The 17,071-nt window shown below is 39.3% G+C and overlaps 1 pseudogene; it reads left to right on the forward strand.

The window, feature by feature from the left end:
• Nucleotides 1-5,741: 5,741 nt before the first annotated feature.
• Nucleotides 5,742-6,766, forward strand: LOC100469510 (annotated as a pseudogene).
• The last annotated feature ends 10,305 nt before the right edge of the window (nt 6,767-17,071 follow it).

The raw sequence follows: 17,071 nt of genomic DNA on the forward strand, positions 1-17,071 counted from the left end.
TGGAACCCTTTTGTAGAATTCTAGGAAATTCTACATTCATTCACTCAATAAACATATTTTTAGGGCCTTCTATGTGCCAGGCACTGTGCTGGGACCTAGGAAAGCACTAAAGAGCCAGACCGTGCATTTCTTTTTGGAACACTCTCTTTAGTGCTGGAGATAGGCACAGAAACAGATAGAACAATGAAGCATGCTAAGAACTCTCATCATATTTATATCTCTTTATTCTTTCCGTTAGATGAATGCATCTAAACTTGGCATGGAAGGGTGGTAGCCTGGGAAAGAAACTGAGGGCTTCAGAGGGGAGGGGGCTGGGGGATTGGGATAGGCCAGTGATGTGTATTAAGGAGGGCACATGTTGCATGGAGCACTGGGTGTTATACACACATAATGAATCATGGAACACTACATCAAAAACTAAGGATGTACTATACGGTGACTAACATAACATAATAAAAAATTATTATTACAAAAATAATAAAAAAAATAAAAGTTTTCAAAAAGGAAAAAAAGGAAAAAAAAAGGAAGAGTGGTAGTCTATGGGTGTACTCTTAGAAGGCTGGGTATTTTCTACAATAACCAAAATATTTTTCATTCGGGTGCCTGGGTGGCTCAGTCGGTTAAGCGTCTACCTTCAGCTCAGGTCATGATCCCGGGGTCCTGGGATTGAGCCCCACATTGGGCTCCCTGCTCAGTGGGGAGCCTGCTTCTCCCTCTCCCTCTCCCTCCTTCTCCCTCTGCTATGCTCTTTCTGTCAAATAAATAAATAAACCTTTCTAGAAAAGATAATGCAGAATTCTTTAAAAAATATATTTTTCATTCACTTTGATGATAATTAAAAAAATGTTAAGCATATTCTTGGTCATCTGGATGACTAATTTATAACTAACATTCCACAACTTCGGTGCTGAAGTTTTTACTTACAGTTACTAAAAAGAAGATCAAATGTAATAAACAGAATCTTATTCACACTGAAAGATTTATTTTCTAAACATCATAGGTTACATAAAATTAAAACTGTTAATTTGTTGGTTCTGCCTTTACTTAATAAGTAATTTATTTTGATTATGTAGCTGTATAAGAACATACACAGAAATACTTAATGCAGAGTTTTATGCTATTATTATTTACTTTTAGTAGCTTTCTGATGGAGGCCATTTAAGTCAAAATGGTTAGGTCTGCACTTAAAATTATGGGTAATTTTCCTCTGAAAGAAGTTCCTATGTTACTTGTGTTTGAAAAACATAGTTCTGGTTGCATGTCAGTGATCTTTCAGAGATGCTATTCCATAAAATCCCTTTCTCCATTCCCTTTGTGTGGGTGATTACTATCATCTGACAGCTTACAATCTTCCCTCTTTCCACCCTCAGCTGGTGAAGTGAGGGGAGACCCAGCTAAAAGTGATGGCAGAATATAATTTAGAAATACCCAAGGGCTGAGCAGTTTTTAACCCCATTAAAAATTATCTAAGTGGCACATGAAAACATTCAAGCAAGGTTAAGCACAGTAACCCCGTGGGTCATTTGCAGGTCAGATTTTCAGTTTTTAAAATGAGCTATGTGTACTCTCAGGATATTAGGAGGCATGGAGGATATAATAAGATGGAGAATATGGCAATCATGCTTTAATGTCAGTGAAAATTAGAAAATGAAAGCAAAGTCTATTGGCTAGAATACAATTTACATGCATGTTTCAGGGACAACTTCAAAGAAGTTCCAGGCGTGATGCTGGGGACTTCTTTGGGATGCGCTAGAAAACCTTCCAGGCTCCGGTAACCTCTCTTCTCAGTCTTCAAGGGCTATTTTGGTGGAAACCTTTGGAAAGCATTATACAAAGGAAATCCTCCACAGAGTTAGAAACCTGAAGCTGTCCTTTCCCTACCGGATTCTAAGCATTTGGGAGATTGAGAAGATTTTCTTTTGTGAAATCTCCTTGTAGTAGCTTTGTGGACTCTAGGGTATACTCCGGCACACTGTACCACCCATCACCAAGGTGATTATACTTTTCCTTTTCAGTTTACAGAAATGTGATTATTGCTTATTGCACAAAGGGGTTGAAGATATTTGCAATAGTGACTAGGTCCCCTCTGGGATCTTCTGTTTATTGGTTGGAAACCACTGAACTATTTGATGTTCCTTTCATCTGACCACCCCATTCTCCTCATTTCCTGGTCTGTGCCTACCAGCATACGATGCCCATTCATTCATTCATTCATTCATTCATTCATTCATTCATTCAATGAGTTACCGGGTCCCCGAAATGCAAGAAGCCATCTCCATGTACTTGGAAGCTCTAAATAAGCTTTCTCACAATCCTCTTCTCCATTAAATATGAAATCTCCTTGCATTTGGTTGAAGTGCATTATCTACTTAGTGGTCTTGTTAGCCTTCATGTCTCTGTTTTAGTCCATAAAGTACTATAGTTAATTTGGACCAGATCTCCGGTTTACCTCTCCAATTTGGTGGCCAATAAATCAGCAAGCCAAAAAATTAGACCTGGATCCAGAGACCTGACTCCCTTCATCCCAAGCCTCTTGTGAAGCCATCTACCAACACGTTGTGTCTATCCTTTGCTTGACATTGCCTTTGAATAGTGATTCTCAAAGCAGGTGGTGGTAATGTGGCAGGTGTGAATTCAGAATCTCCATTGGTGTATGTGAGTGTTTGCAAAGATTGAATCATAATAACTAATTTAATTTTTTCAAATAACAATAAAGGAAGGCATATGATTTTTATGTTTTTAAAAGAAGGCATGGATTTTAAGACATTGTAAAACATGGCCTTAGAATCTACAAAGATGAGATCTTGTCTGCTTTCCAAATGTCACCCAGCACTGGCACGTAGAGATAACACCCTATTTGTAATACTCCATTCCTGATAAGTCAGGAAAATTGCTGCTTATGAAAAGTCGAGATTTCTAGTAATCTCTACATCTTGAGAACAGGGAAATAATAAAGTAAACAAACAGCCTTTAGAGTCTTTGAATATATATGTAAGGGAGAATTGTGCTTCCCTTTTTAGGTAGGTGGCGTCAGTGTGGCTAAGTTTTAGTGCATAAAATGTCATAAAAATGTTGGTAGGACTTTCAGGACAATTCGGTAAAAAAAGGAGAGTTGCACCTTTTTGTTACTCTTTCCTTCCTTCTTTCTGCTGCTTGCATGGGATCAGTAATGGTTAGAGCTCTAAAAGCTTTCTTAGACTATGACAAGTCACATAGAACAGAGCAAAGACCAAAGGCCTCAGAAAGTGGTCTGGAATCCCCCTACGTGGATTGCTTACATTTACTCTCCTCCGCTGCTGCTGCTGCTGCTGCTGCTGCTTCTTCTTCTTTGAGAGAGAGAGAGAGAGAGAGAGAGAGAGAGATTGACAGCGCGGGCAAGATGAGGGGGCGGCGAGGGAGAGAGAGAGAGAATCGAGTAGGCTCCACACTCAGTGCGGAGCCTGACACGGGGCTCAATCTCATGACCCTGAGATCATAACCTGAGCCTTAATCAAGAGGCAGATGTCTCCTGGACTGAGCCACCCAGGCGCCCTGCTTCCCTCTACACAAGCAAATATGCCTCTTGCATTTAAGCTACTACAGTTGGGTTTCTGTTACTCACAGCCGAATCTAACTTGAACTGATACGCCTTGTTAATTTGATTTCTCAGTAGCTTAAAAGGACCAAATTAGAAGCAGGAAGGGCTGCTTCTGTTAGCAAGTAAGGAAACAGGAAAAAAAAATTATTATAGGCCAGGAAGTCAATTAATGGTGATATGGCTGACGTCAAGTCAGCGAGAAGGCAGGAAAAGGTGTAGAATATTTCAGACTTTTTCTTTGGAAGATGGTTGATGTTTAAAAAACTCTGACAAAGAGGGTAAACTTCAGTTACTTTTAGATTTGACACTTTAGACACTTTTCCTCATCACCTTTTTTGTCAGCAATATTTCTGGGACTAGTCATTGTGTGAGCGAGGACAAAAAAACCAAACATAATATACCTTTGTATGCAAGGTGTTCACAGTAGACCCCAGGAAGGTGAGACATTTGTCTCAGTGAGTACTGAGGGGTGTGGATGTACATTTATTTTGTGTAAGTTGGTAGCTGGGACAGCTTATTAGTTCAGGGACTACTCCTATGGTTACCCATAGTTGTTTAAATTGTCCTAGGTTAAGTTGAGAGACAGAGGCTGTGTGTAAAACCCAATAATCCAAGCTGCTGGTCTAGTGCTTTAACAAATGACACTGCCTCGCTTGTCCTAAATTCTCTTTAAATAATGAAAATTTATTTCCCTCTTGACTACCTTCTGACAAAGGGGCTCCTGTTCTCTTCCATTCTGTCACTCCTAGAAATACCAACACAAGAAAGCTTCATCAGCAACTAGGGTCACAGTGTCAGACAAAGCCTATTGTTGGTGATTTTGTTCCAGGAAGAGAACTCTTAAAATAATACCAAACACCAAAAAGCAGAGCTGGACTTTTTCATTTCCCAACCTTTCACAGTTCTATTTTGTAAACCCAATTTACTGAATAATTAATTTTCAAAATCTTCGGGACACCTTACTCACAACCCATTTTTGTGGGTAGAGATAATGACTTGAATGGAACATGAGCAGAGAGTTGATTTTAAGTAAGGAAATGGGGTCAGGGAGAGGTTAAGTGGCTGGCCTGGGGTCAGATAGCAAGCTGGTGACTCAACTTTGCAGCTCCTGGATCTGAGGCCAGCAAAGAAAACCAGAGCCCATTTCCTCTTGATAAGTTAACTGCCCCGTATCTGCGGTCTGTTGTAAGCTTTTAAGAGCCACATTCCTTTTGTGACTGCAGACCTGAGCTCCTATGACTTTCACCAGAGTCTGGAAAATACTTTCAAGGTCAGACTGTGGTATATAGAGGGCATTAGCACTTTATTTGCCACTGAAAATCATTATGCAATTCATAGGAGTTGCCATCTTTTTGGTGTCTTACGATCTCCATTGGGTACATATTCATAACAAGCAGCCTGTAGAACAGATGGCCTTGTCTCAGAAACGATGACATGTGTTTACGGAGTGCTTGCTATGTGTCAGGCAGTCTGTGAAGTCCTGTACATGGATTATCTCATTTAATCCTCCTGTTAATTTATAGCCCTTTTTACTGATGAGGATGTTGAGGCTTTTCAGGGGTTAAGTACCTAGCCCAAGTTGACACAGATAGAAAATGGCCAAGTAAGAGCTATGAACCCAGTTTTGTAGGACTTAGAGGCCACTATGCTGTACAAAATTCCTATATACTCATACTGACCTTTTCCCCCACACTTCTGTTATTTCAATTCTTTTACACAGTAAAATTTGTGTGGGTATAATTTTCATCCCAGCCTTAGGTAAGTGGTCGTATGTATATATATATAAAATATTATTATATTATATATATAATATATATATAATTTTATATATTTTATAATGTACGTATATTTATATTTTTTAACATTGAGGTTAACGGCCCCACCTGCAAACAGATCAAAGATGCATCTCCCATTGTGGTATTGTTTGGAGATCTTAGTTACACGCCTCAGAAAATAACATTTTCCAGACTAAAAAGCTGAAAATAAAACTATTTGAAAGTAGAATTCTATGTGAAAATTCATGACGTATAGTGGCCCTGCCCCAGTCTTTCTGGGACGTCTTCCAATATTCCTCATTTTCTGGAAAACACGACCCAGCAAACTAAAAAAGATGATGGAATAGACGTGTACAAAAGTTTTTACTTGAAAAGTTTTTTTCCTAAAAATGGAGTTAAATGTGGGTTCATTGGAGAAGCATCTATTTCTTTGGAATGGGATGAATAAGAAAGTTACAACTTACTTTTCTGCTTGTTTGTCGGAGAAGGGAGAGAATGGAGAATGTGAGAAGCCGCTGCCAGAGCGGCCAGGGGACAGGTCCGCCGCGCCTCTGGTCCCCTCCCCCACCTCGAGGTTCTTAGTCCTACCCGCCCCCCTCCCCGTGTCCACCCTCGCCCGGGGCCCCTGCCCCTGGCAGCTCTTGCCCGCCACGCCACGGCTCTGTCCTCAGGCTCGTCGGCAGCCTGTTAAACCTGCTGGATCGCTCTGTAGTTCAGGCGGGCAGCGACGTGCCTCGGGCGAGCGTGTCAAAAAGGCGTATCAGAAACTGGCACTGAAGTGGCATCCTGAGAATAAACAAGAAGTGGAGAGAAAACCCAAAAAGTAGCTGAGGCGTGCGACGTGCAGTCAGATGCTAAAAAACGGGACATCTGTGATAAATACGTCAAAGAAGGATTAAATGGAGGTGGAGGTGGGTCATTCTGACAGTCCCTTTGAGTTAGGCTTTGTCGTCCCCAACCCAGACCACGTCCTCAGGGCATTTTTTGGTGGAAGGGACCCGTTTTCATTCGGCTTCTTCAAAGACCCATTTGAGTACTTTTTTGGGGCACAATCAAAGGCGTCCTTGCAGAAGCAGGTGCTGAGGAGGGGTTTTTCTCTGCCTTCAGTGGATTTCCATCTTTTGGAGAAGGGTTTTCTTCATTATACAAGATTTACTTCCTTTGGTTCACCAGGCCAAAGGGGCCTCACTTCATTTTCTTCCATGGCCTTTGGTGGTAGTGGGATGTATAACTTCAAATTTATATCACCTTCTACTAAAATTGTTAATGGCAGAAAAATCACTAGAAAGGGAATTGTTGAGAATGGTTGAGAAGGAGTAAAAGTTGAAGAAGACTGCCAGTTAAAGTCCTTGTGATAAATGGTAAGGAGCAGCTGCTATGATTGGACAACAAATGGTTAAACCTGTGTATGTAATAGAAATATTGACTATATCCAGCCCATTTAAGGATTAGCAGGAACATTTTAATTTTTTTTTGAAGATTTCAAATGAACTCTACTTTCAATATAACTGTACCTAAATTATTTATACACAACTCATCGAAGCCCTGTTTATCATAGACTTTTGAGTTTATGGTTGGGACCCCATAATAGAACCAACTTTTTTTTTTTGTCTTTAAAATTGTTGTAAATCTCTGTATGCACTTTGCTTTTTTATTAAACGTTTTCCAAAGTGACCTGACTTTTGTATGCTAACACCAGTGTGAACCTACTTTTCCATTGTGTTTGAAACATGAGCCAAGTCGAGTCAGCCTGCTGTGAAGTTAACAGTGCCAGGATGAATCTTCCCCAAAAATAACTTCAATTTTTTCTGGTATTTAATATTGAGAGATATTAATGCATTAATGGTAATACGTTTCTCAATTGATACAAATAGAAGAAGTTTTCTAGTTGTGCATGAATACTGGCATCTTAGTAACTTTTGGCAATTGTTTAAATATGTAATGTGAAGCTTAGGTTTAAAAAAGTAAAGCTGGGGGTGTCTGGGTGGCTCAGTAGGTTAAGCGTCTGCCTTGGGCTCAGGCTCCTGGGATCAAGTCCCACTGCCGCCTCCTGCTCAGCAAGGAGCCTGCTTCTCTCTCCTTGCTCCTCCCCCTGCTCGTGCTCTCTCTCTCTCTGTCAAATAAATAAGTAAAATCTTAAAAAAAAAAAAATAAAGGTGGCAAACTGGGTCTTTGTAATTTACTTAAAAAAAGAAAGAAAGAAAAGAAATGCAAAACTGTTTGGTGCATTCTTTTCTGAGTGGAGCCTAAAAAGAAAAGGTGCAACTTAAGTTTTAGATTTTCTTTTGTTTTTGGTGGGAAAATGTCACCTTAGAAACATAAATACTGTAAATTGAGTTAAAATTTTAGTTAGAAATGATTTTATTTAATAATGAATAGGAAAAATCATACGTGTGTGTGTGTGTGTGCGTGAAGCCTTGGAGCATTATTAGATTTCAGAGTTCAGTTAACCCGATCTCGTCAAATCAACTACAAATACAGGAGGGAAGGGACTAAGGAAAAATGGAAAGAATGGAAAGGGCGTGTTGTAATTTTTCAAGATATGAATATTTTGAACTTTTAAAATAGCTCATGGGGCGCCTGGGTGGCACAGCGGTTAAGCGTCTGCCTTCCACTCAGGGCGTGATCCCGGCGTTCTGGGATCGAGCCCCACATCAGGCTTTTTAGATTTTATTTATTTATTTGACAGAGATAGAGACAGCCAGTGAGAGAGGGAACACAAGCAGGGGCAGTGGGAGAGGAAGAAGCAGGCTCACAGCAGAGGAGCCTGATGTGGGGCTCGATCCCATAACGCCGGGATCACGCCCTGAGCTGAAGGCAGATGCTTAACCGCTGTGCCACCCAGGCGCCCCTCCCGGGTGTCTTTCTTAAGACAAGATGGCTAAAGCATCCCTCCACCTCTGACAGCAGACATAAATTGTAGGATAATCTTTTTGAGGTGTGAGCAAATTTCTTAAAAGTAAAACGATACTTAAAAAAAATTCAAGTGGCTTTTTGAAGTTGTAAAAGCAACTAGTTATAAAAGTTGATGATTATGAAAAAACGAAATGGAAAATGCAGGTAAGTGAACAGGAAGAACTTGGAGTCCTTCACAGTCCTACTACCTAGAAAAGCCACTGTTAATACTCTGGAGTATGTCCTTATAGGTCCCCCTTGGCCATGTGTACACGTACAAGCATGGACACATTTGGACCATTTGACCTAAAATTTTAGAATATACTTTTCCTACTTAACTGTAAACCATGACTATGATATTAACACCCATCAGTCTTTTTTCCATAACATAATTTCTCATGGCTTGTAGTTGGACATTTAAAATTGTTTTCAATATCTTGCTACTAAAAAAACTCTCAAAAAACTTTTCCTTTTAGGAAAACCTCGAACTTATCTTTAATTATTTTTTTAGGCTAAGGTCCTAAATTTTTTATAATTTCTGGATTAAAGCAAATGCAGATTTGGAGACTTTTGAAACAGTCGATAATGCTCTCCAGTTTACAACCCAATTTGCACTGTGATTTTTGGTATATATGGGCCACGGTTAGTTTGGAAGTTCTGAGAAAGGTCTGTGAATATTAGAACTAATGTTTGTTGTGTGGTTAGCCTTGAGTAAAATATCATAGAGGTCAATACATGGCGTATATTATTATGAATATAATTATTATCATTGAAATCCAGGACTTTTTAGAGGTCTAATCGAATGTCATGCAAATTCATTGACTGCTGGCCTTTCTAAGTCCTGAACATGTGGCAAGCTCAGATATCATTAAAATAGGATATTTGAAGAACTTCTGAAAAAATTGGCATATGTGGAAAACAGATGCTTTATATTGATAACAGTTAAGTTTTGCATTTGAAATACTGAGCCATGAGGATAAGACTAATATTTTTGAGAATATGTGGATGTTTTTAATAAAGAAGCATATATTTAAAGAAAAAAATCCCTCACATGGTTTCCACCGTTAATTTTTAGTGGGCTATTCTTCCCTAATGGTGCTTAAATTTTTCAACCCTCTTCCTTTATGATATATTGGGTTGTGTTTTAGTTATAGAATTTGCATTTTTGCTCTTTTTCGAGAGCAGTAATTATTGGACAAGAGTTTATATTATTAACATTTACATATTCTTTTTTTAAAGATAGTGTTTAAATTTTGTTGACTTTTCCCCAGTTATCTCAATGGACCAGAAAAATATGTGTAGTGAGGTAATATTATGTAGAGGTTCTTCAATATATCTAGCTTCTTGCAGATGAGTAATTCACTCAGTCCTTCACCTATCCATTCACTAATCCACTGACCCAACCATTCATCTAATACATTTTATTGAGTACCTACTTTGTATGAAGTCCTGTACTAGGACCCATTGGCAACAGTGGAAGTTTAGCAAACTACAAGGGTAAATTTGCATGGATAAATAGAAAATTAAAGAATTTGGGGTGAACAAGTCACTCTCAATCTGTATTTCTGAAAGTTTTAGATAGGCCACCTTCTTGCAATATCTCAGCAGGCTATCCCTACTTATTATGATTTGAGATTAGGTGGAACTTCATATTCACTTCGAATTCAATCAACATATTTACCATATATCTACTATGAACGAGACCCTTTCCTATCACTAGAGACAGAGGGTGAATAAGACACACCACCTCTTCTCTCATGGGGCGTAATATCTGGACCGTATCTCTCCTGTCCCACCAACCTCCCACTGGCTAGCGCTCTGTATTTCCACCTCCACACTGTCTGGGAATTTACCTGTTTATCAGCCAGTCAGCCTTCCTAAGGGTAGAGCCTCTTCCATGTTTCCTGCTCTATTTCCAGCCCCTGGCACAGTCCCAACTGAAGTTGTTCTCTATATACTTATTGGATGTTTGTTTACTATCCCTTCAGTTTACTTTAGGGCTATGTTTTCTCTTTTCTTTAGTGATGGAAAGAGTACGTGGTTTTATGTTATTTACCATTATTGATGTATACAGAATCTATGTATATGCTCAGATTACTGTATTCTTTTGCTTCCTATTTAAAAATTAACTCTCTGCTTCAGTGAGACTCTGAAACTTTTTCTCATTAAAGCAATGTAGCCAGGAGCTAAAGTAGCATAGCTGAAATTACATGTGAACTGTATTTAAAAATTTTTTTTAGAATGCAAAACAAAAGTACCTTTTTTAAAATTAAAAAATCAGTATATGCTCCAGTGAGGCTCTGAAAATCAGAATCTCAGTATATCAATTGAACATGGAGTTTTAAAAAATGTATGAGTTGATTTAACCTATTTACAGACTGCCAGAAGGCAAGAAGAGAAGGTTTCTTCTCGAGTTGAGCTCGGAAAGCCTCCTTTGCCAGAAAAAAGAGGCAAACCTATTAATATTCAGTGACTCTTCAAAGTCCAGGCAGCCTGAAGAATGCATTCGAAGGAGAAGAATTCATTGGTTTAGTTAGTCTGGCAGGTAGGAACAAGAAAGTCAGTGACCTCTTGACAAATCCTTTTTTACACACCCTCATAACCTCTATCAGCAGGTTTTCAGGGCCTCTCTTCCCCCTTCATCTGGGGAGGTGGACAAATGGAAGTCAGTGGTGTAGCAAATACATAGTCTTTTCTGCGAAGAAATGTAAATATCTTCCCTGTGTTTATGCATTGGAACTAAGGTACTCCAGACAAAATTATAAGGACTGTGTTACAAGCACAAAAGTGAAAACTCTGCTGAACCACTTACATGACATCTACGTGAAATAGAATGACTTAGTTATAAGATTCATTTTCTTCCCTGGTTTATGCAGATTGAGCTTATTACATTGTTATCACAACCCAGACATATGAAGATTTGGTTTAACTGAATTCCACTCTGTGAGTGTAATTTAAAGCTAAACTGTGTATGTGGACAAAAACACAAAAATGGCAGAATTTTGCCTGTTGAACTCCAGAGTATAATACAGCTAGTTTCTTACATTTTATATTGTTGAATCAGAGCAGCTAAAATCTCCAATCTGGGCTGAGAGAATCATATTTCATATACACAGAGGGAAAAATAGACTTGTAGACTCCCACAGCATATATTTTTTCCTTACAGAACAAAAGAGTTTCAAATTTTCTTCTCCAAAATGTGAAGATTCAGAAGCAACTGTTCTGCTGCTGGGAAATTTGTTCTGTAGAAATTTCTCTTGAGCAGCCCTGGGAAATCATGGGAAGTGGAAAGGAGGTTGCCTCTTCACTTACTGAAAGATGAAACAAGTCAACTTCCTGACAACTTAGACAATGATCTTCATCTTCCTTGCTCCTTCTCTCCGTCCCTCCTTCTCCCTTCCTCTCACACTTCCTTCTTTCCCTTCCTTCCTTTTCACTTCCCTTCTTTCTCTTCTCTCTCTCTCAATCTCTCTCCTTGCCTCTCTTCCTCCTTTTCTCCTTCCTTCCTTCCTCTCTTCCTTCCTTCTTCCTACCTCTAGGCACTTCTCCACATACTACTGGTAGAGGTCAGACAAATGTTCAGACAAAACAGGGTATATATATTATAGCCATCTTCCAACGTGTTTTCCTTTTGAGATTTGTAACTAAAATTCAAAGTAAATTCTTCAGGGTTAAATCTTGGTTCTTTCAAGTATTGATTTCACAAATTGGTGATGATTTGTGTTAAAACCTTATATAATATTAAAACAGAACTGAAACTTTTTAGATTGAAGAAGAAAATGTATACGTGATTTGTAATCTTATCACTTCAAAGGAGATTTGTGTTAGCAAATAGAAAATGTATGGGGCATTGACCATTTAGATGAATTGGGGCTTTGAGGTTTTGGAGAAAGAAAAGAAGTTTTTATAAGAATTGGAAACAAGGATACTGGGTATTATCCAAGAAGCTTTCATAATGAAAGTATATTCCTCAAATGGTTATCTTGGTGTGCTTTAATTTATGGTCTCTAATGGGTAGGAAATCTCTAAGTAAGAACAAAGAGTTATGAACGCAGTAAGAAGGTTATAAATGGATCTTGACAAGGTGGCTTAAAGAGGACATTATGGTATCCAGGGGACAAGAATTTACATCTTGTTCTTAGAATGTGTAATTTGCCTCAAAACCATCAAAGTTATCATCAGATAATATTTCTCAGGCTCTTTTAAGAACCTGGTATCTTAAGATCTATACAAAATCAAACATGTAATCACACATAGTTAATGTAAGTCACTTTACTTTTTTATGTCGTTAGCAATTCTCCCCCAAAATGTCTTAACTCTAAATATCAAACTTACAAGAAAGAATTTTGCAAATATCATTTCCACACTGTAGAAATGGAAATTTTATATATCCATATATAGATATAAAGATATCTATATCTATAAAGATATATATACATATAAACATATATAAAGATATGTATAATATAGATAAAGATCTCTGTATATAAAGATATATGTTACTCTGAAGAGAAAGATATTTGCAAAGAACTTTGTAAAGGTAAACAACACTTGAGAGAGAATAATTATGATCACGAAGTGGTTATTCCAGTGATCCAAGGATAACTGAGTTGGTTAATTTAGGCTTAGAAAAAGTACTTTTCAGGGTAGTCTCTGGAGGGAAGAGAATGGGGCTATGTTCCTAATCCCCCCTAACTGAATTCTAAAACACCCCACAAAACCTTGAGGTATGAGGGTTGGTAGATGAAACTGGAGTACATAAGGCAGTGAAGAACCTTGTCAGAAATGTGGCTATCCTCTGCGTTAAGACTTCATGGAGATGTTCCTTGGCTTCGGCAAAGCCTATTTACAACTGTTCCAATACTGATGGTCCATTATGTGGATTTCTTGGTACTGCACTAGGCACCTCAGATACAGTGGGCACAACAAACCAGCCAGGGGTGTATTATTTCCCTTGCCTTATAGTTGAAGGAACTGGGAGAAATAGATTTACTCTTTGACTCCTTCTCCAGCTAAAAGTTGGTTAGAGGACAGAAGCTTTTAGGGAAATGACTACAGGGCCACACAAAGTGAGAGGCACTGGAGCACCGTGACCTTGAGCCGTGACTTCCAGAGCAATGTGTGTTTTCACTTCTGCATTTTGGTGTCTTCTCTCACAGTCTCTGTTGGGGAGGCCAGGAAAGTATCACAGCTCTGTTTTTCAACAACGGATGTGCTCACCGGGAGGTTCTGGACTTATATATGGCTGATGGCTGACCTGTGGTTTGAATGGGATTGTGTTAACCCAGGTCCCACTCCCTTACCTCGAATAGATATCCTCCAAAGAATGCAAGTGGTAGGGTCCAGGACCTGGGGGTCAGGCTCAGGGAGGACTACTGACCAGGTGCCCAGACAACACTCAGAAGTCTTTAGATAAGTATTTCTACTCATTTTGAGCCTTTACACACACGCAAACACACACACACACACTCACTCACACGCACCATGACATACCACAGAGCCACAAGTTACAATATGGTAATATATTATTGTTGAAAGACTATAAGCAAAAACAAAACAAAACTGAGGACAAACATTGCCTCACGTTAATATAGTCAGGTGTGGAAAATTTAGAACTTTTGAAGAATATATCTCAAAGATTTTAGTCTTGTTCAAGTATGATTATACATACTAATGGAAACCATAGCTCTCCAGCTTCTTTCCAAGCTCTTTCTCTCAGAGGACATATTACTTGATCCTTTATTTGGAGCTGTCCAACCTGCATCTTTCTGGCTCAGGGTCCCTTTGAAAGCTTTGAAAGTGCTAAGAAGGCAGAAGTGTTGAGATATCCGCATGATGTCATTAATAAGTCAACACTGACCTCAGAACTGAATTCATCTTGGAGAGCCTACATATCAAGCAGCTTCTGGCTGAGGAGAGAGAAAATGTCATTTTCTGCTGGTAAGGAGATAATTGAGTGGGGGCAGGGAGAGTGAGGAGGTCATTGTCTGGCATCCTGACAGCTGGATCATTGGGAGAAGTATCGGATGACTCTTGCCCCTGCCAAGTAGGCTTTCCCCAATTGTTTTAGAATCTTCAAAATGCTAATAAAAATACTTTCACATTTTAATTTGTATTGCCTGGGCTTGTATTAAAGTACTGCGAGCTGCTATCGTAGATAAAATTTAGAGTCTCCAAGGCTTACCACAAAAGTAGTTTCTCATAAAGTCCAAGAAGTGGTGGAGATAAAGGTCACATGGAGGGGGGAGGAGGTGCTCCTCTGGTCTACAGGAACCCAAGCTAATGGAGGATCTACCATTTTCAGTGTGTGACATCCAAGGTTTCCCTGGGTGTCAATATTTCCTTTATCCACACAGGAAGAAGGAGAGGGTGCAGAAGGCACACCTACTTCTTAACCACTTGGGTATGGAGGTGACACACATCATTGCCATTCATATTCTGTAAATGAGAACTAGTCACATGAACAGACAGGGATAGCAGGGTCCTTAGAAATGGAGTCCTGGCAGTGTTTCCAGAAGCAACTTTTGGAAGGGTAGCAAAGATACTTGGTGGAGAGTCGTTTTGTTCTGCTGCAACATTCTCTATAAAGCAAGCAATAGAAACCAAATCCTGTGAACTTTAGTGACAAAATGCCATGTGTACCCCTATGGTGGAAAAGTGGCAGTCATGTGATTGACAGGTCCCCCCACAGAGAAGTCGCACCATTCCCAAATTTAAAAAATACTAAGGTGTCCAAAAAATATCCGTTCCACATAATCTTAGTGAAACAGACAAAAATACCTCTGAGCTAAATGGCTTAAAACAACCAACTTTATTATTTCTCCTGATTTTTGTGTGTCATCTGGGAGGTTCTTTGGGTTTGGGCGGGCTCTGCTGATATCTGTAGACCACTGGTAGCTCAGCCGGCCTGGATGGTGTGGGATAGTCTCGTTCACGTGGCTGGCGGTTGGGGAGAGTTTTCGGCTGAGCAGCACATCTCTGCTCTCCCTGTCACTCATCTTCCCGTGGGCTAGCCTGGGCTTCCTTGCATGGTGCTCTCAAGGTTCCAAAGAACAGTAAAAGAGAGGGCAAAGGCCAGTGCAGAAGCACTTTTTAAAACTTCTGTTTGTGTCACATGGCCAAAGCAAGCCACATGACCAAGTCTAGATTCAAAGTCTGGAGAAGTACATTTCACCTTGATGTGAGGAGCTACAAAGTCACATTGCCGGCCTATGGGGATAAGAATCTTGCCATTTTTCCGACCTATGACGATGCTCATTCTCTCTGTATCTCCTCACGCTTGGCTTTTCCTTGTCTGTAAGTGACTTAAGTTCTTGACTGTAGTCTCTTTAGCTCTCATTTCAAAAATGAGTGAGAGAAAGAGAGCAAAAGAGGTAAGACAGAGAGAGAGAGAACATGCATAGATGGGACTGAATTGAGCACAGATAGGACTGAATCCCATTTTTCATAAACCCTAGTATTCTGCTGTGTACATACAGAATTAACAATTCTATATGTAATTGTTAATATAATGGGAATGTGCCTTAGCATAGTACTTTGCACATATTAGGAGCTAAATAAATCCCAACCGGACTATCCATCTGCCCGTCTCCTGGTTAGGAATTAGATTTTACTTTTCCTTTACGTATTTGAGGTACAGAGCAGATGCGCAACAAATTCTTGCTGAATGCAATTGAATGGTGAAAGGAGTAAGGAGAAATCATAAAGCAAGTATACATGAAGTTTAGTAAGTTCCAACTTACCAGTTGTGTTTCTTTGCTGGAGAAGGCCAAATTCAATATAATTAAAAAACAAAACAAAACAAATCCAACAAACATTTATTCAGGGACGACTGGGTGGCTCAGTCGGTTAAGTATCTGCCTTTGGCCCAGATCATGATCCCAGGGTCCTGGGACGTAGCCCTGAATTGGGCTCCCTGCTGAGTCGAGAGCCTGTTTCTCCCTCTCCTGCCCTGCTCGTGCTCTCTCTCTCACTACCTCTCTCTCTCTTAAATAAATAAATAAAATCTTAAAAAAAATAAAAATAAAAAATAAAAAACCCATTTATTCAGAGGATATCTTCTATTTAATTGCAATTCAGAATACTGCATTCCTTAGATTATTAGGTAAATAAAAAGAGCAAGAAGAGATAAAGTAGGACAATCCAGGAAATAATGTAAGGACCATGAAAGTCTTAGGAAGTAGAACAACGTACAAGAGTTAAAATTCAACTGGACTTCATCGTCAAATAGGAAATTTTCATTTGTTTTAGGTTGAAGTTCTGTTCTTTATTTGGCATCAGAAAAAGTTGCTTTTATGGTTAAAATTAGACATGAACTGGACTTTTAGTAAGTGTCCCTACATCCTTAAGTGGCACACGGTTTGATACAGAAGTCAGACACAAAGAAAACTGCCTTTCTTGACAGAGTTCCTAGATAAGAAATGGTGATATTCTAGAATGAGCAAATAATGCCTTCCCTGCATTTCCCTCCTTGTCATAATAGAACTCCTTAGTGCAACACTTCTTTTCCAAATTTGACGACACTGAATTTGCATATTTCATTTCTCAATTGCCCATGGTGATGGGAGAAGAAGAATGAGTGGGGAGGAGAGCATGTAAGAAGGTAGATAATTGGTAGTGAGAGATACTTTCCAAGCCTCATTACTTCATTTTATCCATTCATTTGAATCTCCGCCCACATCCCATCTGATCTTTTACCAGAATTGCAACAAACAGCTCATGAACAGTGTTTTGATTTTTAGTTCTCCCCCCCCCCCACCAAAGTGATGTGGTTTTTAGAAGGTATAAAGAGACCCAAAAGCAGCTTGTCAGAAAGAGGGACAAA

Source organism: Ailuropoda melanoleuca, chromosome 16 (assembly GCF_002007445.2).
Source record: "Ailuropoda melanoleuca isolate Jingjing chromosome 16, ASM200744v2, whole genome shotgun sequence".
NCBI lineage: Eukaryota > Metazoa > Chordata > Mammalia > Carnivora > Ursidae > Ailuropoda > Ailuropoda melanoleuca.